Source organism: Panthera tigris, chromosome A3 (genome assembly GCF_018350195.1).
Source record: "Panthera tigris isolate Pti1 chromosome A3, P.tigris_Pti1_mat1.1, whole genome shotgun sequence".
Lineage (NCBI taxonomy): Eukaryota > Metazoa > Chordata > Mammalia > Carnivora > Felidae > Panthera > Panthera tigris.
In genome coordinates this window covers 34,789,472-34,816,865 of record NC_056662.1, presented here as the reverse complement: position 1 = coordinate 34,816,865, position 27,394 = coordinate 34,789,472, and the positions used below count along the sequence as shown (strand labels likewise).

Below are 27,394 nucleotides of genomic sequence, written 5' to 3'. Positions count from 1 at the left end.
TCCCACTTTATTCCTCTAGGAACAGAAACCAGCAAGAAAATAAGAACCATCTGTCACTACTGAGCTTGTGAGAAGCAGAGGAAAAACTTTTCTCCATCCAAAGTCCAAGATAAAGAAATTCACTGAGTACCACCCACACTACACAATCCTCCCACCCAGGTGTCCATTTATATGCTCAACAGTCATTGTAATTGCAAATTTGAGGTCACCCCTGATAATAAGGCCCTCCTCTTCCATTCTCAGGGCACTCTGGTCCCCAAAGTCATTAGTGCAAACTTGATCCAATTGCTTTTGATTCTGTCTGCACACAGATTTCTCTGTAGGGACCGCTGCTATTCCAAGCTTCTGCTCCCTTTGCTTAGATGGTTGCTAAGGAGAAGAGACTGCTGCCTTTGTAATTACTACCTGAAATTCCTCTGTAATCTCAACCAGTACTTTTCTTAACATCAAGCGCCCCGCACTGATCAACAGGGTAACCTCTGCTTTTGGCATTCCCGATCAAGTCTCAGGGGCTTCCAATTGAGGTCATAAACAATTGATGCCCTCTACTGCGAATGCAAATCAGTTACTTCAGGGACCTCCAAGCTTTGAGGACCCCTCCCTGGATAACTGTGGGTTTGGGCAGAGAAACAGTAGTTTAGAGGTTCCAAAACCAGACTTCAAACAGAAAACCAAAACCAAAAACAAACAAACAAAAACCAAGCATTTCCCCCTTTACCACATCTCTCCATTTCAACTGCTTCTGGGAAGACAGGCACTCCGCAGTGATGTCTGTATGAAAAGGGTTTTCTGCATTGGAAAATTTTTCAGGCTGACTTACCTCTGAAATCTTTTTTCCAAAGCAGTCAGCCCCCACCCCCCCAAGTAGAGCCAGGCCCCACAGTCAAGCAAGATGGGTCCCAAATCAAGTTGTCCTAAGACTCTGCTCCTCTAAGGATGCCCACGGACCAGCAGCATCAGCACCATCTGGAAGCTTTATGAAAAGCATGATCCGTATTCTAACAGTGCCAGGTGATTCGTATCCATATTAAAGTGTGAGAAGCCCGGTCCAAGACACCACTGAAAAGAATCTGATTTCTGATTTTATAAATAACTGGACAGTTGATACAAATTGCAAGTACCCACTGAATTCTCATTAGGCTAGGAATTGTTGGGTTTTGTTTTCAACCTATTTTTCGAACCTAAAACTGAACTGAAAATAAAATAGCTCCCAGAGAGAAACCCAACTTTTTTCCTGTGATCCTAGGATCCTGCCATCCCTTGAAAGTCAAAGTTTACACTCCATATGTGCACAGAGAGACACCAACAAGTAAAATATTTTTCCTAATGAACTTGAGGACAACGCATGGAATAACTGCCAAACAAGCCAGCAAACGTAGTCTCATAATTCGCAAGCCTTTGACACATTTTCCTTCTACGAACACTGCAAATTCCATTAGGATGACTTGGGAGATTCAGTTTTTTTAAACAATGATGGATTTGAATGGAAGGAAATGGTAAAACATGTAGATTTTAAGGTATGCAAAACCATGTTTTACAGAAAAATGTAGCTAAACCCTCCTGAGTTCACCCTTCAGTGGTTTTGCAGTAGGGGTACATTTATAATGTATATTTTGATAAGAATGCCTATATGGTATTGAGACAAGTGATTTTGGAGTCCTTTTATCAAACATTTTATCATGATCAACACCCTTCACCTTGTTGTTCCAGCAGACGAGTAAAAATCATTTTTTCTAATGTGAAAATTTACATTTTACTTCACAATCCTACTAAAGGCAGTTATGTCTTCACTTATCTGTTTAAAAACACAAAGAAATACCAAGTTAAAAATGAATGTACGTAAGAGTAATATAAAACTTTTTTTTTAAAAAAATTCATGCTTAAGGATACTTTTTCCACACTTTACAGAAAAAAAATAATTTTGCTTTTGAAAATTTTAGTATTCTGATTAAAGGTCTATGTCAGCAAAAACCCAGAACATAGATGAAAAGAAGCCACACTATTTAAGAAATCATCAAGAACCCCAGCAACCAAATGGCCAAATACTATCTAAGTTACCAAGTTTTCAGAAAACCAAACTCCCAAAAATCACAATATATTTTCATCTCTTGTCTAGTAGGTATTCCTTATGATCCTAGAATTCTGTTTTTCCTTGATAGATGCCTCTCATTCTTGAAAAAACAAAAAAAGACATTCTCCATTCCTTTTTGTTTACAAAAAAGAAATTGCACAAGGCCAAAAATTCCAAACATATTCTGGTTCTACTTTCTCTTTGGTCTCTTGAGCTTCCTGTTGAAAACCACCACCTCCTTTCCAGCGGCTGCCATTTTATCACCCTGGATAAACTAAGTGGAAAGTACCTCATGTTATGGCTGCTATGAGCAGGTCAACTGGCCCCCCACCCTTCCTTTCTCTCTCCATGGGGGAGAGGAAACAGAATGATGGGCCGTGGGGCCCTTCAGATCTACCAAGCTGGCCTCAGTGAGCAGCATCATGAAGGGTGTCCAGAGTGTGAACTCCACAAAGATGGGGACCACACCTGAGGAATCCCTGGCATGGCCACTCAAGCCCTGTTTATGGAAATTCCCAGCCCCTCCCCTGGTGGTGTCTCCTACAACTCTGCTCTACCATGGCCTAGGCAAGAGCACTATCTCCTTCCCAGCCCAAGTGTTCAAGATGAGCCAAGGTTGGCAGAGTGGCAAAGCCATGGCAGCACCTTTGCTGCTGCTCCTAAGTCAGATGTCGGTAACTCAGAGCCTCCATAGTGTGTGATGCAGCAAGCCAATAGAGCCAACCTTCCTTAAGAAGGTGAGGAATTTGGTTGCATGAATCCTTTTGCTACAAACAAAAACCCAAAAGCTCAGCTGCAATACACTGAATTACAAAAGTGAGAAAAGCAGCTCAAACGTAAATGCTCTGGTAAGATCTTCAGATCCTGTAGAAACCGTATGCCAGGGCACAGCAAGGGCAAGAGTGCATATCAGGGAAGCACTTAAGGGCAGCAGTGCTGGAAAAGGGCAGAGCAGACTGAGGTGAGAAGGAGACCCAGGACCACGAAAGGGGCCGAGTGGCAGGGCTTCTCAGAGCCAACAAAAATCCAGAGCTGAGGCCTACAGCAGGAACACGGAAGTAAGTCTGGATGCAGCTGCTTGGGCCGCATGTATATACCATTGTCCTAATAGACCATAGTCATCTGTCCTCCCAAGAGACTCTAGACCCCTGAACTCTGAATTCCAATCAAGCAGCAGCATCGTCCTGCTTCTCCCCATCCCCTCCCCAGTCTGTTCTTTACCCAGAAGGCATAACCATTCTTTAAGACTTAAATGTGATCATGTCCTTTCTCTGCTCAGAATTCTCCAATGGATTCCCAATATAATCTGAATACAACCCAAAGTCCCTGCGTACCCTATTTACCTCACTTCCTACCCCTCTGCCCCTTTGATTATCCCACTCCATCCAAAATGGCTTCCACACTCTTCCTCAACCCCCCTCATACGCTGCTGTGTAGGGTCCTCATGCTTGCTAGTCCCTCTGCCTAGGATATCCACATGGCTCCTAAACTTCATTCAGGTCTCTGGTCAAATGTCACCTTCAGGAAGGCCTCCTCTACAAACCTATCCAAAATGGCAGTCTCACTCTGTCATGCTTTACCCCCTCGCCCCCAGCACCCACCCATCTTGTACTCACTCACAGCTGCCTCCTCCAAGTGCTTATGATTCTTTGCCTAAAACCTTTCTTTGGCCAAGAGCTGTGTTCATCCTTGCACAGACAGGCAGGCCAAAAATGCCTTTGGGGACAGCCCTCAGCCAAAGACAAGTGGCGGTTAGCGGGTAAATACCCAACCTCCAAGTCCTTCTATGGGACAATTCCAAGGCCTGTTCTTCACGGTCTTCCAGAGGTCTGCTGTGGGATTGTGTCCCAGTTGCCCACAGAGATAACCAATATGATAACACACCCTTTATTGAATCCCTTCATTTCTTTGTCTCACCTCCTCACTCTCCTGCCAGAATTTCCTGGGATCGCTTTTCCAATAAATGACTTGCACTCAAATGTATTGTCACAGGATTAGCCTTGGAGGGAACTCAAATTCAAGATCCCACCCATCCCCTCCTGCTAGCACAGTGCCCAGCACATAATAGGTGCTTCGTAAATATTTATGGAATGAATGAACTGCCATGGCTAACTTTTACCTTGATGATGCTGCTGATCAGGAAGCATCCTGTGTCCCATCTAAAAAGCTGGTTTTATATACAGATGATTAGCCCTTGTTTCAGCCAGAACATTGACTCTGAGAACGGCATAGGATCCACATAGCTTCCTTTTGAACACCATTGCCATTTATGACAGCCATTCCTCTGAACAGGTCCACCATCTAGAAAGATGTTCTTTCTCCAAAGTTAATGGATATGGCAACTCTCAAACCCTAAACTATAGTGTGTAAAAAGCAGCAGATTAGCACTGAAAGTCAGTCTTAAATGCCCTCCAGATGCAAAATCCTTACACCTCTGTGAGCCCTGGAAGCTCTGAAGTCAAGAACTGGGGCTAGCTCTTAGGATCAGGACCAGCTGCATAATTTGCAGGACCCACTGCCAAAGGAAAGCATGATGCCCTTTGTTAGTAGGAATTTCAAGATGGTGACAAGAGAGTGTTAAACCAAACACAGAGCCTGAGTCTGGGCTCTGTCTAACTGCACAGGTCCTATGCCCATGAAGTTGGCCCTACCAAGAACTCATCAAAGATAAACTATCAGACACCCCCTAACACTGCTCCCTTGGCAGTGATGATTCTCAAAGAAAAGAGAAACAGCAGCAGCTTGTTTTAGGTTAAGCCACCACAAGACTACATAACTTATTGTAGCAGAGAGGCCTGGGGGCACCTCTTAAAGCAGTTCAGTTCACATCACCTTCAAGACTTTACAAACACCCAAGGAATCAATCATGGCGCACAGCTCCCCACCGCCTGCTCCATGATTCAAACTGCTGACAACTCCAGTGTTGCAATTACCCTGTTGGGTCCCATAGTTTAAATGCACAATATATAACTAAAGAGAAAAAGAACCTTCTTTTAGATGCCAGAGGATGCAAAAGACCTCAGAATCTAGTTCAAGAAATCCATTCAGGTTCATCACTCGGGGGTCTGATGGGCACATAGCTAACAGGTCAGAAGAGTTTGGTAGAAAAATTAAAGGGGTTTAAACAGCCTGCTAGTACCATACCTAAGCTCCAGGGATGTGTCTATTTGAGAGAAAATACAGATTGAGGTGATGCTGGGACACAGCCATGATTAGGGCAGACCTGTAGAAATACGTCCAAGGTAGAAAAATGGTGTAACAGCACCTGGGCCTAGGAGATGCTTAATACATCTTAGGGGAGGAAGAGAAGCAGTCCCCTAATGTGCACTGTAGATCACCAAAAGAAGGACCCAGGACATGCTGCCAAACACAAATGACCACAGGACCCTTGATGGGCCAGGAAACTAACTGATAGTGCTCAACAGGATAAACTGAGAAATGGTGACTTAGAGCCAATTAACCCACAAACCCTATTTCCTAATATGCCAGGTGGCTTGTTTTACTACACAAAATCATTTCTAAAGTTTGCTTTCAATCCTGCCTGTACAAAATGCAAAAGAAATGATGGTCTCCATTTGAAATGTTAGCATTTAAGCAGAACTTCATTCCATGAACAATTGCTGAGTTACTTTCTATGGGGTATACGATATTATGATCTCATGCTGGGGACTTCTGGAACCATAAAGAAGCACTTTAAAGTGTATCAAGGAGCTATGGGGTAAGTAGACATTTCAGGATTAAAATTCTCTTGTTCTATAGAGATTATGTGACTTTGTATAGTCAACAATAACCTTTGTGTACTTCAGCGTCCTTTTACTGTAAAAGGAGAGAATACCCACGTCCCAGGGGTATTTGTGAGGGAGAAATCAGGATGATCAATGTTCTCAAATGTCTTATGTTCAAACAAAACTCAAGATGTCCCCCAGAAACCAGGGTCTCATCTGCAAGCTCTGTGCTCAGGCCCACATCCTTGTAGCTAATTTTGACTCCTCTTTGACACCTGATATCCAGTCTGTCACAAATCCAGATGGCTCTTCATTCCAAATATCCCAAATCTGATCACTCCTCACCAACCCTAGCCCACCTTAGTCTTGGTTCTAGGTGTGCTCACCTCCCTCCTGGACTTTTGCGAATTTCCTCCCCTGTTTCCCCCTCCTGGCTGTGTCCCTAATCCATTTATTCTCATCATAGCAACCAGAAAAGTCTTGTTAAGATGAAAGAACTGGGGCGCCTGGGTGGTTCAGTCAGTTAAGCATCCAACTCCTGATTTTGGCTCAGGTCATGATCTCACAGTTCGTGGGTTCGAGCCCCACATCAGGCTCTGTGCTATCAGCATGGACCCTGCTTGGGATGCCCTCTCTCTGTCCCTCCCCTGCTCCCTCTCTCCCAAAAATAAATAAGCTTTCAAAAATAAGTAAAACAAAAGAACTCTTCCAAATAACTAAGTTCCTTACTTTGGTCTAAAGCATTGGTTCTCAACTCAGGTGTGACTTTGCACCACAGAGGACATTTGACAACGTCTGGAGACCTTTTTAGTTATCACCCTTGGAGGGCGGGGGTACGCCACTAGAATCTAACAGGTCGAGTCCAGGGATGCTGTTGAACAGTCTGCAGTGCACAGGACAGCACCCACAAAGAATTATCCAGCTCAGAATGTCAGTAGTGAAGTGGACAAACAGGGCACTGAAGTGGTCTCAATTCCCTCCACCTGCACCAATACAGGTAGTCCCCTTCCCCCACACCCCCTACCACAGAGCTGTATCCTTGCCATTCCTGCACTAGATGAGCCACTCCCACACACAGCCACTGTTCCCTCTGCCTAGAATGTTCTTCCTATAGATATCCTCAGGGCTCATTATTCTACTGCCTTCAGGCCTCCGCCAATCATCTTGTTTTAATTTGCAGCTCCCCTCACTCCCGCTCAGCACGGTCCTCCCCCTCTTCTCCACAGCACATACTATCCAGCACACCTGTCATTGTACTTCGGGGTTTTTTCTGCCACCTTCTACCTCCTGGAGTGCAAGCTTCTTGAAGGTGGGAACTTTTGACTGATTTATCCATATTAGGTACTTGGCACATAGTAGGCACTCAAATATTTGCTGAAATGAATAACTGGATGTATGGATATTACCCAGTAGAGGTACTGCATCTTGGCTGAGAGATAGCTTCTAGTCTGAGTGGGGAAAAGTATGTATTTAGATTTATTACCAAGGCTGTATTCATAACCCATTTTGTATGAAAACAGAGCTTTAATAATAATTCCCAAATGGACTCCCTAATGCTATCATGACAAAGGCACGGAAGGTGGGACGCCTGGGTGGCTCAGTCGGTTAAACGGCCGACTTCGGCTCAGGTCATGATCTCGCGGTCCGTGAGTTCGAGCCCCGCGTCGGGCTCTGTGCTGACAGCTCAGAGCCTGGAGCCTGTTTCAGATTCTATGTCTCCCTCTCTCTGACCCTCCCCTGTTCATGCTCTGTCTCTCCCTGTCTCAAAAATAAATAAAACATTAAAAAAAAATTAAAAAAAAAAAAAGGCACGGAAGGTAATAAAGGGAGCCTAGCTCATCCACCTTGAAACTTCCTTCAGTCACAATAGACGGATATGAAGGATTAAATTGCTAGTTGGGGTCTATGGCAACTGTAGTTCTCCAAATTAAACATCAGTGCATGTTGTTGGAAAAATACAATTACATTTATGGAAGATAAAGGGACCGAAAATTTATAAATCAGGACAGTTCCAGAAATCCCAGCCTGAACAATGTTTTTATGTTCAGTATACTATCTCCAATCAGTAACATTCCAAGATTCCATGAAATACTTACCAAATACAGCAAGGCATTACACACGGGGCCAGACAGAATCGAGCACACACAGTCCTTGCCCTCAGAGGGTCTCCAGTCTGGAATGGAAGTTAAGACAGTTGTGTTGTTGGACTGAAACACACCATGACCACAGTAGGCTGCTACTTTGGGCATTATTAGAGAAACACAAAATGTAATGGGGTCCTCCAGAGAGGGGGTGGGCGGGAAGCAAGGAACGTGTGGAGTGGAAGGTGGCCCTGATGTTTCCTGGAGGGTGAGCACACCCACACAGGCATGCCTGTGTCTTTGAAGTGGCAAGTTTCCCATTTGGTGGGAACACAGGCCACCTGTAAGGAAGTGGCAGGAAGTGAAAGGTCACTGAGGCCAGAGCACAGAAGGCTGAAGACCTGGGGGCAAGTGGCTCCCGTCCACTTTGAAAGGACCAGCAGATGGCTAAAACAGCAAGCTCAGAGGCAGCTGTGATGGCTTCATTTCCTGGGTTTCCCTGTACCTTCCCAGGAGGCAGCCTAGCTGGAGGGGAAGGAACTGACCTACATACGTGGGTTGGTAAAGGAAGCTGAAGATAACTAAATACTCCTAGCTGGACGTAGAAGGAACCTGGCAGAGAGAAAAGACAGCGGGTCTGTGCAAAGAGGGCCTGGACCATCCCACGGAAAGCGGGAGAGAAGCAGCTATTAAACCACCCAAGTCTTCCCACACCCAGGAGGCACAAATAGGAAGGGGAGAAAGTGAGTTCAAATGACACCATGACCTCGGGGACTATTCAAGCCATTTTATAAAATTACAATGTCCAACGTTTTTATTCGGTTTATCAGTTGGTTTCAGAGAAGTAGAATTAAAGGTGTGGGATTATTTTCCACAGATGTTAGAACAGTCCCTTCCCGAACAGAGCCTCACCCCAATCAAAACTTCTAAAAACCAAATGGAAGTTCCTAGACTGTGTTGGCAGAGGCTAAGCTCTCATTAACAGAGTAATCAAGAACGGGTTAGAACAAATACTATTTTTTTTAAACTTTCTTTTGACCCATCTCATTACTGGATATGTAAAATACGATGTCTGAAGCCAAAACAATATGAAATGGCTTTAAGATCTGTTAAATCGGATTTTTAAAAAGAAGTACTCATAGTGAAGGGATGAGAAGGGCCCATCCATCACCCTGTGCGAACATTCATTTATTTGACAGATATTTACTGAACCTCTGGTGGGGGTCAGGCTGAGCTATCAAGATCCTAAGGCCACTTCACTGAACAAAATCTGCCCCCAGGGTGGCACATACGTTCTAGAGAAGGGAGAGAAAGTAAACACTAAACCCAATAAATAGTTAAATTATGCAATCTGAAAAATGCAAAGCGCTATGGAAGAAAGAAAGGTAGAGAACAGGATGGAGGTTAATAAGAAGGTACATAGGGGTGCCTCAGTGGCTTAGTCGGTTAAGTCTCCGACTTTAGCTCAGGTCATGATCTCATGGACCTTCAGTTTGAGCCCCACTTCAGGCTCTGTGCTGACAGCTCGGAGCCTGGAGCCTGCTTCGGATTCTGTGTCTCCCTCTCTCTCTGCCCCTCCCCCGCTCATGCTCTCTCTCAAAAATAAACATTAAAAAATAACTTAAGAAAAAATAAGAAGGTATGTAGACTTGAAGGAGGTAAAGGAATTAGCGAAGGAGATGAGAGGGGAAGGAAGCCCATTAGTGACAGAGTAGCAGCCAACACAAAGACCCTCCAATGAGGGCATGCCTGTGTGTTCAAGGAACAGCCTGGAGGCCAGTGTGGCTGAGCTGAGGGTGCTAGGGATGAGGTAATGGTGATGACAAGAGGTCAGACCATGCAGGCCTAGGAGGCCATGGTCAAGATCCTGACTTGTACTAGGAATAAGAGGAAGACTCACTGGAGGATGCTAGGAAGAGGGGGACTGGGTCTGACATATACTTAACAGGTCACTCTGGCTAAGGTGAGAACAGATCAGCAGGAGTGGGGATGCAGGAAGTGAGCCTGGAAGAAGAGAGGCCAGTCATCCAGGTGAAGGAGAATAAGGCCCAGACCAGGGTGACAGCAATGGAAATGGTATTCAAAAAAAAAAAAAAAAAAAAGGTACATTTGGAAGGTAAAGCAGACAGCATTCAACAACATACAACGTACTACATGTGGATTAGAGAAAGGAAGGAGTGAAGGATGATTCTAGGAGCAAGACTGAGTAACATGCCCTTGTTAAATTTCAGTATAAATACCCCCAAAATCTCTTGACAAGGTTGCCATTCAAACTCTAGGTTTCCATTTAGCACCTGCTATTTATTTAATAAGGGATTCCAGTCCAGGAAGTGTGTAGTCACAGAAGCAAAGTATTTATGGTCAGCAAGTTTCACCTACATATGGCTCTGTTCCAACAGAAAAACGAGAGTGGTCTGTACTAGAGTAAGCATTACATAAAATAACACATGTGACCACCAAGGTACTGTTTCTGCTAATAAAGGCAAGCACATACAAGCATGTGTCATGTGTATGCAATAATTCAGAAAAGTGCCTTACAGCCCATAAAGCAGTCCGTGATGGCAATGTTTTTTTTGAAACAGGATAACCCTCAAATGCTTTCTTTTGATACTAAATTTCAAAACAACATAAAACCCACAATCCTAGTAAGGTCACCAGTCTGAATTATTTTTAGAATTAAAACTACGGATGGCTTCCCAAACACAGCACATTCATCAAGGACATCACGACATGGTATCCACCACACCGGGAGTGTTTCACCTAGAACTTCAAAGGAAGTGCTTTCTAAGGTGAAGAAAGCATCTCTCTCTTCTCTCTCTTCTCTCTCTTCTCTCTCTTCTCTCTCTTCTCTCTCTCTCTCTCTCTCTCTCTCTCTCTCTCTCTCTCTCTCACACACACACACACACACACACACACACACACACACACACACACACACCTTGAGGCTCATTCTGAGCCAAATAAGGCAATATACCCAAATAGGAAAGACTGAACTGAAATAAAGAAGTCTGATCCCTTTTCCATTTTTTGCCCATTGCTACCGTATCAATGTGAACATCCATGACCAAGGATTGCCCTCAAAATCCTCACAGTAGGTGTTGGGAGTTTGAGTCATGGTGTGGGAAAGGATGCCTTCTACCATCAATGTCATCCCTTCGTTGAAAGTTCCCATCTTCTAGTACATTCCAGCTGCATCAGAGGTTTGAAATTAACTTTGTCCCTTTTAAAACCCAGGAAAAGAAAAATCTGAATGGGCAAAAATTACAGAGCAGGGAGGGGTCGAAGCAGACTGTTTGGTTTATTAATACATTCGCTACAGAGTAATAGCTTCATAGATTAATCTACACGTATCTAGAAAGACCAAGGGCATAAATATATTAGGATGAGTCATATGAAATTATTAGTCATTTTGATCAACAAAAATATCAATTTCATGTGGCTCAGCCTAAGACTCACCAGTGATAGATCAAGATGTCCAATTCAAAATTAAGATGTTTCTCAAAAGTGCACATGAACAAGAAAGTGAGATTACATTTTCCCTAATTTGCATACAACTTTAAACATTTACATATAGTATTTCCAAAAACCATAGAAAACATTTCAAACACTATTCATCACTCTCCAATTGCAATTACAAACAAGAAAGCTTAAAAATAATCATTTAGACTAGACCGGCATTCTTATCAAAATAAATATCTCCAGTTTGATGGTCCCTTTTGCTACTGCTCCAAAACTTAACCTTAAAAATCTGGCAGAAGGGGACCTGGGTGGCTCAGTTGGTTAAGCATCTGACTTCAGCTCAGGTCATGATCTCACAGTTCATGAGTTTGAGCCCCGTGTCAGGCTCTGTGCTGACAGCTCAAAGGCTGGAGCCTGTTTCAGATTCTGTGTCTCCCTTTCTCTCTCTCTCTCTGCCCCTCCCGAGCTTGCACTCGCTCTCTCAAAAAAAAAAAAAAAAAAAAAAAAAAAATACACACACACACACACACACACACACACACACACACTAGAAAAAAATCTGGAAGAGCTTTCTCTTACCTTACCTGTGGTCATGGGAAAGAATTTCTACCTCCTCTGGGATATCACAGCCCATGCTACCTGCTCTACCTTAGAGTTGCCTCCCTGATCTTATTCTGGAGGGGCCCCACCAGTCCCTTCATTATTCTATCCCTCACAGCACTAACTGAAGGAAAGAAATGTGGCCAAGAAAACTTCCTGCCACTGCATCGTCAGAGATGGGCTCCATGAGCCAATCTGGAGTCACCCCATCAAACTCAGGGGCATCCTGGTCAAGGCACAAATAACATAGCATATTTTCATGGAATGGGCAAGTCCCCAGCCTCACTGCGCTGTAAGAGGTACTTAGACTGGCAAGTAGAAGCCACCTGTGTTTGAACAACAACCTCCAGGGGCAGGAGGGGTTCTGAACCCTATTCTCACTGCAGTTTAATAGACACACAGATTCATCTTGGTTTTGCTGTGAGGCAGAGAAGCAGTTTGACTCCCTGGCCCCTGAGGAATGAGGTGATGGGTTCTGATGTCCCCACGGAGTGAAAGCTTCAAGTCTCAGTAAACATACTCTTCCTTATTAATACAATTTGAAATGAGCAATTACATGTGACTCAAACTGAGTCCCATTTTTCTTTCCCTTCACATGTACCCTCAAACTGTTCCCCCCAACCATGCCTCAGAGCAGAGACAGGACTCAGGGGAGATGGCAGGGTGGGAAGAAGTACACAGGTCAGCCCCTTATGGCCTGCCAGCAAAGGGCAGCAATTTCAGTCCCAGGTGACCAACTGGTCCTGCTTTGAAAACTGAAAACCCCAGTCCCAGTCCCTGAAAACATCATTTCATGGGGTATGACAGGCCAACTCCATTGTCTGTTCATCTCAACCTCAGCCACAAGCTTCCTGTCACTGGTTATTAGAGTCAAGTCGGTAAACTGCCCAAGTATGTACTCAATAAATACCACAAACACATCTTCTGTAATAACCCACAGGGTGCAGAGGTACAATCTGAGGGTAGACTCACGGATGACTGAGTAAGTTCCCACCAGCCTTCACTTTTAGACAAAAAAGGAAAAACAAGCCTCCCTTAAGTACTTCTGCACGACCTAATGTTGTTTCCAGACCAGCCAGCTTTAAAGAGTTTCTTAACTGTTAGAGTCCCAAGTGACTGATATCAGAAGGATGAAAAAGAACCTTTAACCCATTACTTTCATGCAGTGAGCTCCAAGCATGGCGCCCAAAGCTGAATGGCATTTAAAGAAATAGCTCTTCGACCAGTTATTGCTGTAAACCACTCCCACTTATGATCGATTCATTCAAACAAAATGTGTTTGTTGAACATTTACCCTGGGCCAGGCTAGAAGGGAGATGCTATGAAAAAAGAACAAAACAAAGGCACCCCACACATGCCCCTCACCATTTTCAGGACTGTTCTTAAAAAAAAAAAAGGGGGGGGGGCACCTGGGTGGCTCAGTCGGTTGAGCCTCCGACTTCGGCTCAGGTCATGATCTCACGCCCTGTGAGTTTGAGCCCCGTGTCGGGCTCTGTGCTGACAGCTCAGAGCCTGGAGCCTGTTTTAGATTCTGTGTCTCCTTCTCTCTCTGACCCTCCCCCATTCATGCTCTTTCTCTATCTCAAAAATAAATAAACATTAAAAAAATTTTTTTAATAAAAAAAATCAGTGACTTATTCTGCTTTTCTTTTCTTCAAAATCACTTCAGGATATGGGCTCAAGATCTGAAAGTAATTCCCAAGTCCCACTACTATTAATATTAACCTCCTTCTTATAGCAACAAAAACCCCCCAAAATGGCTATCCTTTTCGGATAGTGTATTAGCGTTATGCTTAAAAAAAAAATTACAGAACAATGTCTCATTTTCTTGTTCTACTGAGATGGTTATAGACTGAATGTTTGTGTTCTCTACAATTCATATGCTGAAGTCCTAGTCCCCAAGGTGATGGTATTTCGAAGTGGGACTTTTGGGAGAGAGTCAGGGTTAGATTAGGTCATGAGGCTAGGGCCTCCTAATGGGATTAGTGACCTTATAAAGAAGAAACACAAGATCTGTTCCTCCCCACATGATATGGGAGGCCATATGAAGACACAGAGAGAAGATGGCTATCTACAAACCAGGAAGAGGAACATTATCAGACATTGAACCTGCCAGCACCTTGGTCTTGGACTTCCCAAACTCCAGAAGGATATGAAATGTTTGTTGTTTAAGCCACCCAATCTATCTTTTTAAAACAGCCAGAAATGACTAAAACAGAGACCCAGAAAGTGTAGGGGAAAACATATTACTAAACAGTCTTCAAGGAAACATTTTTGATGGTGGTACACCTTGAATAGTGATTGGCAGAGCAAGAGAAGACAAGGCTTACCACGGAGTCCCCTATGACCAATGCCCTATGACACTAGAAGTCTGTTTAGAGACATTAAGTGGATCTTTCTCCTGCAGCCACATCTTTTGAGAGAGCATGCGAACACATGCATGTGTGCACACACACACACAGGGGAGGGGCAGAGAGAGGAGGAGAGAGAGAATCTCAGGCAGGCTCCACACTGTCAGCACAGAGCCCAATTCGGGGCTCGATCTCACAAATGAAGAGATCATGACTGGAGCCAAAACCAAGAATCAGACAATTAACCTACTAAGCTACCCAAGTGCCCCTCTCATGGCCTCATGTTGATCAGCTATTCAAAGTCTGGTCAAGGTCATAATTTCCAAAGAACTTTTCCCAGCAACACAATCAGGCACAAACATACAGGCCTTGCAGCTTAAGGGGTTCATTCATGGTGGACTTAACCACTTCAAGTCTCACCACAGCATTTGGCAAGCCCAGGTCTGGACAACAAGTTCAAAGACATTTGTTCAATTATTGCTCAAGTGCTTAGATAACTATTAAACAAAGTTTTCCAGGGTACAAGAGCAAAAGCTAATCCAGATGGAATCACATTACAGACTCCCTGTCAATGAGATAATTGTTAGGAAATCTATGGTCCTTTTTCCCCCTGCAGAATCTGCATCTGGGAGTCCTCGAATGGGTGAGGATGGGTATGAATGGGATCTTCAGCCAGGGGAGTTGACAACAATGAAGTAGGACCCTCATGTCCCTAGTGACTGCAGTCCACCCCTCAGACTGGCAAGAGTGTCCATCTCTGTGTTCAAGACAGAAGTTGTATTAGACATTCTACCTTTTCAAAACCTTGTGCAGAATGGGATTTTCGGTCAGAGCAGTACTCATGCTAAACAGGGATAAGGCAAGGAGTGGCCCTAAAGGACGGACTTTGGTGTGCATTCTTCCCCACTGCTATCCTCTACAATCTGATCCTATCCTATACCTAACAAATTGCCCCACTTGGGGAATTCAGACCATAGCATCAGCTTTATAAGGCAACAGTTCTCTGTCAAGTGGTAGATTCTCCTTATGATACTGAAAATCTCTGAACAAGGAATAACAGTGCTCGTGAAGGGGAACACTGTCGACACCTCCCCCGGATCATGTGATGGAATAATCCACAATGATGCCAACACACAGATTTTCATGATGGTGGGTATGTGGCCCCTTAGCTAGTTAGGACAACACAGGTTTCTGTTCAGAACTTTATGTTTCACTTACCTTGATGTAAAAGGAGTGATTTCAACACAAAAATTCCAGGGCCCATGTTGATTAATGTCTAACATTTAGGAATACTACATTTCTAAACAAGGCACTGGAGGCCCGCACTCAGATTTTATAATGAATGTTATGTTCCTATGTTCCCCAATAATTCTTGTATGTACTTCTCCCTCTTTTCCTCATGTTCAACAGAGAGTAGACTATACTGGGTAGGGAAGTGTTCTGTTTTATCTAAGGCAAAGATCTTCAAAATTTTCAAGGTGAAGGGAACCTGAGGTTATCCATGCCAAATCCTAATTTCGAGGAAGATGACAAAGTATAGAACACTGAAAACAAGAAAGCTTCAAATAAAGTGCTCCTTCATAACTCCGTTTTCTCCTTTGCTAAAGCAAGCATGTACATCAAGAGACTAGATGCCCACAGCCCTAGACTGCTAACCTTTGGCACATCTAATTCAGGATCTACTGAAGAAATATGCATTCCTCAGTGGAAAACCTGGGCAAACCAGCTGCATTTGTTTTCTATTACTCCCATAATGAAAAGCACAAACCTAGTGGCTTAAAACACAAATCTGTTATCTTAAAGCCAGAAGTGTCACAGAGGTCTCACTGAGCTAAAATCAAGGTGCCCACAGGGCTGTGTTCCTTTCTGGAGGGCCTAGGGGAAAAATCTGTTTCCTTACTATTCCCAGCAACTAGAGGCCATGCACATTTCTTGGTTCCTGGCTCCCTTCCTCCATCTTCAAAGCCAGCAATCCTAAATCAAGTCCAAGTTCCTTTCATACTTTGGATTTCTCCTGCCATGTCTTCTAACATTCCAGTTCAATCTCTTGCTCTCATTCATGTTCTTATTCTGACAACAATCAGTTAAGGTTCTCTGCTTTCAAGGACTAATGATGAGATTGTGACCACCTGTATTATCCAGGCTAATCCAGCCATCAAGGTTGTCCTTAACATTGATCACATCTGCAACACCCTTTTTGCTAAGTAAGGTAAAATTTACAAATTCTAGAAATTAAGACTCAGACATCTTGGTGGGGGGCACTACTCTGCCTACCATATCTGCCCACCCTTCTGACTCTCATCATTAAATGGACCCATAATCTATCTGATGACCAGGTCAGAAACCTAAAGGGCATACCTAACTTAATCCCAACAATTTATATTCCACATGCAGTTAGTAGCTAAATCCTATGGACTCCGAATCCTGGGTCATGTACTGTGCCCACTCTCTATACTCTCTGCTGTGCCCAAGATTGGGATTTCCCCGGGGGCGCCTGGGTGGCTCAGTTGGTTAAGCATCTGACTTCAGCTCAGGTCATGATCTCACAGTTTGTGAGTTCGAGCCCCACATCAGGCTCTGTGCTGACAGCTCAGAGCCCAGAGCCTGCTTTGGATTCTGTGTCTCCCTCCCTCTCTGCCCCTCCCTTGCTCATGCTCTGTCTCTGTCTCAAAAATAAAAAATAAAAAATAAATTTAAAAGGTTGGGATTTCCCCTGAATTCTTTACCTCTTTTTCTTCTGCCACAAACCTCAATTTGGTTTTCACTTAATTACACTGTCCTTCTAAGGCCATGTGCTTCAGGGCAAGGTGTGCTCCAGCCCCAGGTCCAGGATATAAGTCTTGATTGGTCTAAGCGATTCATGGTGGCCCCTAAGACCTTTGCCATTTTTTGACACAAGCATAACATATAAACTGTAATTCATGGAGTTAACCAACACAGATGTCACTCTACCTTGAGATTTCTTGTTAGGGAACATAAGTATTTTGTTATTTGAGCCAAACTGAAGTTCTTTGCTGTGAGAAACATTCTAAATGGTACATCACTCATTGAAATTCTGTTAAATCCTACTCATTATTTTATTGCTCCTAGTCTCTCATCACCTCCAACCTTTGAGATGCACCCTCCCCATCGTCTACTTAGAAGAATACCTCTTCATAGCCATCAATCTTGTCAGGTGTTCCCCAATTCAAAATGTTTCAGTGATGTCCCATTACCCATAACATTGGTTCTCAAAAATCTGTACTTCTATCCCTCTAGAACAGCCTAAAAATAACTATGCAACTAAAAGTCAATTTTAAGTTAATACCTTAATTTTTTTCATCGTATAATCAAGAGTTAACAATGCAATTACAACAATGGATGTTGTAAGTGTCGACTTTTAAGTAAAATAGCTATTATATCACTCAAAGCCATAAGAATCTAAATCCTATAGTGAATTGGTACTTATTAAAAGGTTATTTAAAAATAATTTAAAAATAAGTTCTTTAACATTCACGTTTTATCATTTCCTTTTCACATTTCCATTCTACTTCTGCAAGTTTTATCCTAATGAATTGATCTTTATTCCAAGTATTTTATTGACTGAACTATTTATTATACATCCCTAAACCCACCAAAAATAGGCCTATCATTTAGAATTTTAAGTTTTGGGTTAATTTGAATTTAGCCCCTACGAATGAAGTAATTTCTTTGGAGTTATACAGTTACCAGTAAACAGCTGAAAAAAATCACATAAATATTACAACATTTTGGTCAATAATTATTAAAGAGTAAAACTGGACTTGAAATGTACCTCTTGACATGATACATAGAGCTTTAAAAAATTAACTCACACATTCATGGGCAAATATTCCCTAATGCTAAGATAACAAAGGTATAGCATCAATTTTATTCCAATTTTTATTTCTATACACAAATGCTGATAAATCCTTTTAGCCTAAATAAGCAGAGGAGTGTAGAAGAGTAGCTGCAGCCACAGCACTGAAATCTCTAAACTCCTTTGGAGCTTCAAGCCAAAGACTGTGGTCCATCATCAAATTCGTTTGTCTAAGTTTTCATTTATTAATTTTGAGAGAAAGTGTGTGAGAGGGAGGGACAGACAGAGAGAGAGCAAGAGAGAGAATCCCAAGAAGGTTATGCTCTATAAGGTCAGAGCCCGATGCGGGGCTTGATCTCACAAACCCATGAGACTATGACCTGAGCTAAAACCAAGAGTCAGATGTTCAACCAACTGAGCCACTCAGGTGCCCTAAAGTTTATTTTTAATTACCCATCAACTGATGAATAGGTCTTGAATTCTGCATAAGCAAAGCACCCTCAGGGTTAGCACTTGGGATGTTTCACATTACAGGACTACATACCATATTAAAATTCCAAGAAGACAAGAGGAATGCCTTCCTTCAGTAAAAAGGGAGAAAAGAAAGCAAATGCATTCTAAGGAAGATCAACTTTAGCAAAGAGCACATATGAAGTTAAAAACCTCGACAGCTATTCCCTTAAGAGTCTCTGAGCCCTTGCATGTATCCCAACAGAATATATTTATGCCCAAAGGTATACCTAAAGTCTTTTGGAAAATGGCAGACCAGTGGGGAAAAAAGTCAAAATGTCCCTGTATGGAAAACACAGATTTGATGTAGGCTCAAGTCCCATCGCACACCTCAATCTCTCTACACCCGTTTGAGAAATTGCATTACGTATGCTGGGTCTAAGTTTGCTTTTGAGAGGAACATGTGTCACAAAGACTTCCTTCCTTTACTACACTTTGACCTCTAGCCTGCTATTTTAGACCCAAGAGATGAGTCACTGAAATTTATACCGGCACCTTGACCCTGTCTCAGGCCGTTTCCAGGGACTCTGCTCACTGTGTGACATAAATTAACAGCAGCAGCTTAACTAGCCATCATACCTTTAGGACGCAATCCTGTGTAATCTGACCACCCCACCATTATTTTTTATTCCCACCCTCTAGGAACAGTATTCAACAATACCAGCATTTCACACATACAGATGAAATTCATTTTACTACTCTATTCTTCTGTTCCACTGCTAACTGCTCTTCCTGAAGCTTTCCTCAATTTTCTCCTCTCCACCTCAGCTACAGAATGAGTCACCATCTTCCCTTTTAGCATGCTGCTTTTACTTCTGTTGGATATTCTGCACATTCTTCTCAGTGTCATGACGACATGTGTGTAAATCTAGTCTCCCTGTCTCCACGGCGGCTGCATCCATTCATTCCATCCTCATTTGACCCCTGGGTCCTGAACATGCCTCCTTGAGAATTTTTTCCGTGCTGCCAGTCTATTCCTCCTGTTCCCTGCAGGATCATTCTTCCTCAGTTTCCTTCATCTGCACCCCATTGCCCACTGTGTATCTACTAGGTTCTTGCACCTTGCATCATGCAGTACTGGAGGCTTCAGCTATACCCAACTAAACGAATACCACACTCATAGAACATTTACCTTTTCCCAAGTCGGAGGGGAAAAAATAACAATTTTCTTGTGTTAGGGTTGCTATTCTTTTTCTGAAGTTTGCCACTTGGCTGTTAGTAATAGCCAGCAAATGATAAAAATACATATTAAGGGAAAGACACAGAAATCACTTACACGTAGTGTAACAGTTTGTGTATATGCTCATGGGTTAGAATTTTATGTTCTATAGAAAGATCTTATATTTACTAGCAAAATTGGTGTTCTTCATACAATAAAACCGATCCATATTTCTCTGCACATTTATGCACACAGGCAGTTATACACACGTGTGTAATAGGAATATATACACATTAGATATCAACACGGAATTTCTATCTGTCTGATATCACAGCACGTCAAAGCAGCTCAGTGGAAACTCTGAGGCATTGCTGGTGGGCATGTAAAATAGTTCAACCCTTTGGGAAGCCAGTTTCTTATGCAGCTGAACATGCACAGGGCCTAGTCATTCCATCCTTTCATTTGTAAGAAATCCTAGAAAAAGCATAAAGACGACCAAAGCAAAAAAGACTAAAAATCAAAAAAGACTAGTGGTTGCCTGAAATCAAGTGGCTGGGAGGGATGGGTTCCAAAAGGGCTTGAACCAGTTTTCTGTATGACTGTGGTCATGGCTACACTGGTACACACATTTGTCAAGACTCCTTGAAATGCAAAATGGACACTAATAACGGATGCACGCTATTGCATGTGAATTATAGTTCAATATAATTAAGTGTCCCCATGGACTTTTCACCACATTTGGAGATAAGCCTATGGATGACCTGATTTGCCATAAACACATGCTTATGTGGTAGATATAAATTTTACTTTGAAGGACTTTGCAGAAGCAGCAAAGGGAGAGAGAGTTTCTCTTTCCATATGCAATAACATCGTGATTCATTTTAAAGATTTCAAGGAGTTGAAACATTAACACTTATGATAACTGTCACATTTTTAAAGATGGGAAGTAGGGCTATCAGAGATAGGAACAAATCAGGGGGTTCCAGGAATGAGAGTTGTGTTTACTTTGATACCCCCTAAGCTTTACGCCCTGTAGGTAGGTAGGTGCTCCAAGTAAGAACTATTTCTTCCTGATGCCAACCCACAGATTACTAATTCCAAGACAAAATAAAGGGACTTTGGATGGTGTACTGAAATTGTAAATATTCTCAGTAAACATAGTTTATAGGAAGCAACATCCCTGGACACTGGGACTAGTAAACACATAAAATGATCTAGAAAGAGATCAAAAAGAGTTCATCCTCTCCCCCACCCCCCACCCACTAGGGTGACCAAACAATATAGTTAAGGGCTCTTCAACTTGACTGTATATCAGAATCTCTTGGAGACCTTGTTAGAACAAAGACTTCTGAACCCCACCCCAAGAGCTTCTGATCCAGTAGGTCTGGAGTAGAGCCTGATAATTTGCATTTCTGGCAAGTTCCCAGGTGATTCTAATGCCGCTGGCCTGAGAACCACACTTGAAAACCACTGCTAAATGCTCTAGTCTTTTGGACCAGTGAAAATTCTGGAACAGCCTTACCCATGAATAAAGCAAAAAGGGGTCTAATTTATTTCACTAGCTGTGCTATCAGCACCAACAACAAGAAAGGTCAAAAAGGAAAATATTCACAATTCTTGGAAAAGATGGACAAATTGTTCCTGCTTCAGATACCTTTGTATATGAATGGGTTTTTCCTCAATTCTTAAGTTACTAAGCAGCTTATTTCTGACATTAATTTTGCCACTCTCTTATCAGCAAAAGCGGATATTATACTATGTTCTGCTGATAAATGGCAGTGTTGCAAGTTCAAAATGTACATCACTTTCTATTGTCAGATGAAAAAGACAAAGATACAAGAATTGTGAGGGAGGGACCAGAGGGTGACAAGAAGAAACTACATGAAAAGGTGGGGAGGGGGGGGGAACCACAAATCACAACAGAACGAGAAATTCCCCAAGGGAAAAAGACTAGAGTTTGAGAGATTAATAGTCAAGGGACCAGGGAGGGGAGAAACAGCTTAATGAGTGTGAAGTTTGTTCTACAGATGAAAAGAAAACCACAATGTGAAAAGCACTTGAAATACACTTGAAATAAAAACAGAAGAAAAGTCAAGTGAAGAGAGAAAGAAGAGCTATTTTTAAAAATTATTCAACATTTATAAGATATACCAATATCAGGGAAAATATTTCCATCTTATTTGTTGGATAAAAATCGAATTCCAGGTTAACAGAAATCAATTGCAGTTATCCAACACTTTAGAGGTGACAGCCTGAAGGGTGACAGCTGTGTCACTGGGAGGAAGGGGTAGACTTAGGGTATGGTAGGCAGAATGATGGCTCTGTGAAGAAGCCCACATCCTAATTCTTGAAACCTATGAATATGTTACTTACATGGCAACAAGGACCTCAAAAACATGATTAAGTTAAGGGTCTTGAGGTGAGTGGGCCCAATGTCATCACAAGGGCTCTTACAAATGGTAGAGGGAAGCAGGACAATCAAAGGAGATAGGACAATGGAAGCAGAGGCCAAAGTGACATGGTCTTGAGCTACTGTGGAATGTGAGTAGCTTCCAGAAACTGGAGACGGTAATGAATTCTCCCCTAGAGTCTCCATAAACAACACAGCCCTGCAGACCGGTTTTAGACTTCTGGTCTCTAGAACTCTAAGATGATACATCGGTGTTGTTTTAAGCCACTAATTCATGGCAATTTGTTACAGCAGCAACAAGAAACTAATACAAAAATCTTGAGTTCAACCCAGCCTCCCCAAGAGTACATGCCTCCTCTAATGGAGGGAACACAAGTCCCAGTTTTGCCAGGTTCCCTAATTTGTTAGGACATGCGGAAAATTTGTTGGCATAAAGTTACAACTAGTAACACCGTGTAGGACAAAGTGTGACCTTAACATTGATTGTCATTGGTTTTTGAGGCAGGGAGATACATCCAAGCATGTGACACAACTAGACAAAAGACTAAGAAGATGGATAAGCCAGTAAGTCTTTTCTGGCTCAGTGCTTCTCTTCAGACCCCAACCACATCAAAGCATGTCCACACAAAGAGCTCAGCTGCTGATAGAACCCCTACATTTCGGACCAGAATACACAAAGCAAAGTGTATAACATTCTCTGCTCCCAAGTCATTCAGAAGCTGAACTTCAGAGTTCGATTTTTCTTACATTCTAGATTCAATAGGGCTTAACTGCTCTACAGAGTCATTCTGGAAAATTATCTTAGAAAAATAATTTGTTCTTCGCAGATGAAAGGAATTATTAAAGGGGTGAATGTTTAATATATTTTTTAATGTATTTATTTTGAAAGAGAGCACATGTGCACAAGTGAGCAGGGCAGAGGGGCAGAGAGAGAGGGAGAGAGAATCGCATGCAGGCTCCACACAGTCAGCATGGAGCCCAACACGGGGTTCAAACCCGCAAACCATGTGATCATGACCTGGGCCGAAATCAAGACTCAGATGCTTAATGGGGACACCCATGCACCCCAAATAAGATGCACCCCAAAAGGGGTGAATGTTGAAACTATTACTGAAATATGGCCTACTACATGGTAAGTTAAAAATGAAGATAAAAAGAAACAAAATGCCAAATGATTTTGCCTCAAAATAATCCTTCTATTAATTCTAAGTTGATAGGAAAGAGGAAAAATGAAGTTAATCACATTCATGGAGACAAGTGGCCTCTCAATATTCAGACAATCAGCCAACAATACTTACTGAGTGAAGGCTCTCCAAAACACTAAACAAGAAAAGGTGAAAAGGTAGAAAATGTAAAAGAAACGTTAAGAGAGGGCTCTTTCACAGAGGAATTTACATCATTAAGACAAGGCTAATATATACCATAATTAGTGAGCAATTATCTGCCCTGAAGAATGATGCCAAAAGGTTTTTAAGTCAATATAATAGGCCCTCACAAAACGGAGGAACAGGCAGACATTTGACGTGAGAAAAGCTTCAAGATGGTTGGGCTTCATGCTGACCCTTCAAGAACAGGTAGGATGCACGTAGAAAAAGGGGAAGATACCCCACTCAACAAAAAGGAGTTTGGTGACTGCTCTCCTGTCCTAGAAGCTTAAACTTTTAATTGAAGGTTAAAATATAATAAAAACTTGCATAAATGGCAGCCTTTTTTGGGAGGATGAGCATATCATAAATGCAGGAGTTCTGCAGGATTGGAGACATGATCACTGATATTTCTATTTCAGAGGGAAGGATATTATTAGAGGGGGAAACTTCCCCCACCATTTCCCACAATTCTCTACCTTGTCACACGTTTGTACAAGTTATATACACACACACACACACACACATACTCCACCCCCCCCCCCCCGCCCACCTCTTACTTAGGTATTTCATCTTAAGATATAATTGAAGTCTCCTACTGGGGGAAAGCTGCTTAGATTTAGAAGCTGAATTTATTTTTCTTAAAACGTGGCTCTGAGTTATTTTATCAGTACTAACTTCAGCAAGTGTTTGCCAAAATTACTCCTGTCCTTTCATCTCTGAAAGAAGCAACAATAAATTAAGTAGCTTGGAAAACAATAGAGTAAGCATGCATATAGGGATTGTTTTTTCTGGCCTAGTTAACTTTACATAGATAGTTAACTTTCTGTATTCTCCCTAATGATATATAGCCAGTCTCTGGTTTAAATTTGTTTTTTTTCAATTTTTTTAATGCTTATTTTGAGAGAGAAAGGGAAAAACTGAGCAAGAGAAGAGAGGGAGAGATGGTGGGAAGAGGCAAGGGGAGGGACGGGGAAAGGGGGGGGAGAGAGATAGAGACAGACCCACTGAGACTCCAGGCTCTGAGCTGTCTGCACTGAGCCCAACGTGGGGCTCAAACTCCTGAACCAGGAGATCATGACCTGAGCCAAAGTCAGATGCTTAACTGACTGGGCCACCCAGGTGCCCCTGGTTTAAATTTTTGAATAGATAACTGTTGAGTATTTGTTCAATTTGGTTCTAAGGGTTATATATTGTGCTTTTAAAAACTGCTGGGATATTTTATTGCATGCCTTTACAAGCAAGAAAGCAAACTTCCTATTAAATGATGTACCTTTAAAAAAATCACTATAAATTTCTATCGAGTATTCTGGGGCAAGACTAAAAAAAAAAAGCTTCTGAGCACCTACCATATCATATCTCTAACTCAGTTTTACTCTGGGTTTTTATAGCCAAAAACAGTCGAATAAACCCATTGCTTATAGTTCACTATTCACTGAAAAAGCAAAATATGCCTAAATGTAAGTAACAGTTGAAGACGCTACATGGCCTTTCAGAACATGAGTCACATGCTCCATTAAAGTGTGTTACAGTGACTAATGTGAATGAAAAAATAAAAAATGGAAGTTTTAAGGCACTTTAAAAGAATTCCATTTGAGTACTTTATAGCCCCTGAACAACTTTATGAACTCATTCATTTTGACCATACCCTTTCTCCTAGGCTACTTTCGGGTATATATTAAAACACCACTTCTTTGTCACCAAAGACATTGTGGGGTGTTTTTTTGCTTCCTAGTTACAGGTCATTCTGAGAACCTGGCATTTCAAGCAAGTTGCCATCTGGACAGTGGAGGTTTTACACAGCTCTGTGTATCCACATCAGCGTGGATCCAGATCAATCCTGTCCTTCGTGAAGTACTGGGGGTGAAGCAGACACAACAGCATACAAAAATGGAACATCAGGAGTTAAGACGGTCCTGGGATCAAAGCTTTCTGTTCCAGATACAGGCTTCCAGTTATGGAATGAATAAGTCATGGGGATGAAAGGTACAGGAAACGTAGGGAATATAGTCAGAGAGACTGTAATAGTGTTGCATGGTGACCGACGGTAGCTTCACTTGTGGGGAGCACAGCGTCATGTACAGAGGTGAACCGCTATGTTGTGCACCTGAAACTAATGCAACATTGTATGTCAACTATACTCAAAAAGGTAAAATAAAAATGCCTCTAGATTTGGGGGCGGGGGGGGGGGGGGGAAGAGTGTACCAACATCTATCAGGCTTAGTGAGGAGGTAAATATATCCTCAAATAAAATCTTCACAGCAAACAGCTGGCCAGAGAAATTAGGTGTGTTGACCCAAAGAATCTTAGAATATGGTTACCTCCAGATTTCTACATCTCAATTTATATATTCTCACCAACCATGTTGTATAATGTTAGAAGAATCAACCAAGTCATTGGGAAGTAATTCGTGCCAAGTAAAAACCAGATACTCTACTTTACTGTTGTTAAAACTTTAATTTTTTATCAGAAATAGCACGAGTTAGTCTAAATAAGCTAAATATTAACTTATTAGAAAGTGTTATACAATCTATATTTCAAAGTAGGAGAGTAAATGTGTATGAAGTAAAATTGATCAAAGTGTAGTCTGAAAAAAATAAACTGATCAACAATCACTTATTTGATCAAGGAGTTCTTTTGTGGGGGAAGAGTCACAAAAGCACAAACAAGCTGAGAAAGCACATGAGGAACTTTCTCAGGTGACAGTAATGTTCTGTATCCTGCCAGGGATTGATTTATACAGGTGTATGCATTTGTCAAAGCTCAACTTATATACAATTAAGAAGATGTGCATTTCATAAGTTAATTTCACATAAAAATATTGAGCTCTAGTTGAAATAAACATGTTGAAATATGCAAACTGATGCCTGTAGTTTGTTTTTAAAGGCATCAAAATTAAGACAGTGAGATGGATCAGGGAAAGGTAGATGGATATGTGAGGATATAAAATATTAATGGTGGAATATAGGTGGTGAACAGAGTTCTACATTGTAAAACTCCAATTACCAAATGTGTGACATTCTCCTTTAAAACACTGAAGAAAATGGGAAAGGAATCACTGAAGAATATAAACTATCACACTGCCACCCCAATGACCACTCTCTTCAAGAGTTTACATGGTATCTAGGACACAGGAAGAACATTTAAGTTGAAAATTCAAAGCACAAATATAACAAGCTGAGACATGGAAGCTGTTTTAAACATACACATACACACACATCTGCCTGAAACTGGTTGATTACATGGGAAAACTGTGTGTTGAGTGCAAGAGAAGTAGCTACCCACAGTTTCTAGATCTAAAATCAGCAAGGCGCATCTGGCTGGCTCAGTCAGTGGAGAATGTGGATTCCGGGGTCGTGAGTTCATACCACGAGCTGAGTGTGGGGGATTATTGGAAAAAAAAAAAAAATCAAGGCACCCAGGAGGCTCAGTAGGTTCAGCATCTGACCTCGGCTCATGATCTCACGGTTCATGGGTGCAAGTTCCACACTGGGCTCTGTGCTGACAGGTCAGAACCTAGAGCCTGCTTCAGATTCTGTCTCCCTCTCTGCCCCTCCCTGACTCACTCTCTCTCTCCCAAAAATAAGCATTAACATTTTTTTTAATAAAATCTTAAAAATTAAAAAAGAAAATCAGTGAGCTGAAGTAGGGCAGCTGCAAGCCAGGCTGTGCAGAAGATGCTGTCAGAAGACCCAGGTCCAAGACATGAGTCAAACCCAAGGCAGTAAAAGGCTCCTAATGGGTGGGAAGTGACAGCAGAAGAAGCAGAGGAGGTGTGGGTAGTGGCAGCAGAGCAGAGAAAGAGGTTTGTACTGAAGGGGCAAGGGGCAGGGCTGCAGGCGACCAG

General features: G+C 42.2%; 1 protein-coding gene across 7 annotated transcripts in view; it reads right to left on the bottom strand.

The window, feature by feature from the left end:
* PLCB4 (phospholipase C beta 4) overlaps positions 1-27,394 on the bottom strand; it is a 390,400-nt gene that overhangs the window by 280,795 nt on the left and 82,211 nt on the right. For 6 of the 7 annotated variants that reach the window (XM_042980905.1, XM_042980906.1, XM_042980909.1 and 3 more), the window contains exon 2: positions 7,893-7,969. The exons of the other annotated variant lie outside the window; for it this stretch is intronic. The gene's annotated coding sequence lies outside the window, so the exon portion shown is untranslated. The remainder of the gene's footprint in view (positions 1-7,892; positions 7,970-27,394) is intronic. 7 annotated transcript variants of the gene reach the window in all.